This window comes from Neovison vison, chromosome 1 (genome assembly GCF_020171115.1).
Source record: "Neovison vison isolate M4711 chromosome 1, ASM_NN_V1, whole genome shotgun sequence".
NCBI lineage: Eukaryota > Metazoa > Chordata > Mammalia > Carnivora > Mustelidae > Neogale > Neogale vison.
The window spans coordinates 142,013,196-142,015,241 of record NC_058091.1 but is presented as its reverse complement, the minus strand read 5'-3'; the positions used below and the strand labels follow the sequence as shown (position 1 = coordinate 142,015,241).

Sequence of the window (2,046 nt, the reverse complement as noted above, 5' to 3'; positions counted from 1 at the left end):
GCCTGATAAATATGCCACAGTCCCCTGCCCAGGTTCAAGCACATCCCCGGTCCCGTCAGCGCTTTGATGCTTCCTGGGGCCCTCCTCGTGCTCATTAGCATGTTCAGAAGGTTATTCGACTCAAATCTATTAGTGAGATTCACCCTCCCCCACACCCCCTAGTTGTGAGGGGCTGGAATGAGAGAAGACAGGGCAATGAACTTGGAGGAGAGTCGCCCCCAGCCCCACGTTCTTCTGGTAAATGGACCAGTCTGTGTCTTTCATGGTGAGAGAATGGGTCATGACCCCTTCAGACACTGTCTCCAGCAGGGCAGAGAGCAAGGCTGCAAAGGAGGGGGGCACTCGTTTGGAAAGACCCTTGCTGTTGACTCCATCCCTGTCCTTGAAGAGACTTTTCTGCTTCTCTAGACACTTGCCCGCACCCTGGTGGGTTGACCCCAGGGACTCCCATCTCAATTTGAGACCAGCTCTCTGGCTGTCACATTCACTTCAATGTAGCCCCTCCTTTCCAGAGAATGACCTAGAGGTGACCCTCTGAAGGAGACAGCGTGTCTGTGGTATTTGGCAGAACTGATAACTATAGTCTTTTTTTTTTTTTTTTTCAAGAGCAGCCAGGAGAGATGGTGCACTTGGGTGCCCGTGTCTGGCTATCCCCGAGACGCTGAACTGAAAACACTGGTTTAACAAACAGTAACTCAGAGCCGAACAAAGCTCCCATGCTGTCTGAGACGAAAGGCAGCAGGAAGCCAGAGGCTTTAAGTTGGGAGTGAATGTGAGTTGATGGAAACCTTGAGTTTCTTTTGGACTACCAATAAGCGATTTGAAAATAGAGACAGAATTTTTTTTTTTTTTTTGGAAATCTGCTTAAAGTAACCCTGGGAGGAAACTAGCCTGGGTTTAGGTCTTTAATGAAGGTTTCAATTAGCAATAATCGCGCCTCGGATAAACCTCATTGGCTACGATACTGCCACTACGCAAAGCTTGGGTCTTTAATGAAGGTATCAGGAGGAAATTAAGTAGTCATTGTCTCATGTTTTGGACAACCCTGGAAAATATATTGATTCTCTATATAGGCTAATACGTGCTTATCAGCATGAACTCATTTATACCTTCTGCAAGCAAGTTGTCTCCTTTTATATGTAAAATGACCAGAAAGGGGCTTTAGGATAAGGAATCTGGCGCTGTCCCCACAGGCTGGGTTTGGGAGGGAAGAGGGGGCAAGAGGAGGTCATTAGGGGGACCTTGTAATGATTTTAATATTAAGAGGAGAGCCCAGTCCCCCGGGGGCATCAGGCCTGAAGGAGAATTTGGTATAGAATGGCTTTCAGAAAAGTTTCTGAGCAAAAAAGTAAAAATAAGCAAAATGTAGGAAAGTTGGTTTTTTGTTTGTTTTTTTTTTTGGCTGCTTCAGCATGTGGGGACAGGACATGTCCGACCGCAGTGACCAGTGACCATGGGACGGAGTATGGTGGACAAGTTTGCCAGGACTACTCTAACAAAATACCTTAGATTAGGTGGTTTAAATTATGGGACTAATTGTCCCACTGTTCTGGAGGCTGGAAGTCCAAGACGAAGGGGTCTGCAGGGTTGGTTTTCTCTGAGGCCTCTCCTTCAATTGTGAATGCCGACCTTCTCCCTGTGTCCTACATGGTCATCCCTCTGAGTGTTTCTGTGTCCTAGTGTCTCCTTATAAGGACACCATCAGGTTAGATGAGGTCCACTCCGGTGAGCTCATTCCAACTTCATTGTGTCTTTCAAGGCCCTATCTGCAAATACAGGTACATTCTGAGATATGGGGGGTTAATACCACAAGCTATGAGTTTTGGGGGGACACCATTCAGCCTATAGCGGGTGATGTTCTGGGAAACGCTGAGAAGAAGGAAGCAGGTCACCTGAGTTTACTCCTAGCCTTGTTGCTAGCTCTGTCCCTCATTTTGGCCTTCGATCTCTCAGCTTCTGCTGTTTCTTGACCTCTTCTGCCCAACGCTGAGTCAAAGAAGATCAGCCTCACCAGTGAGCTATTTTATATTAAGCTTATGCATTCCA

General features: G+C 47.1%; 1 non-coding gene across 1 annotated transcript; it reads right to left on the bottom strand.

The window, feature by feature from the left end:
- Window positions 1-847: 847 nt before the first annotated feature.
- LOC122897059 lies at window positions 848-982 on the bottom strand. The gene has a single exon (XR_006382465.1). It is a non-coding gene; the product is annotated as a U4 spliceosomal RNA (small nuclear RNA).
- Window positions 983-2,046: the final 1,064 nt, after the last annotated feature.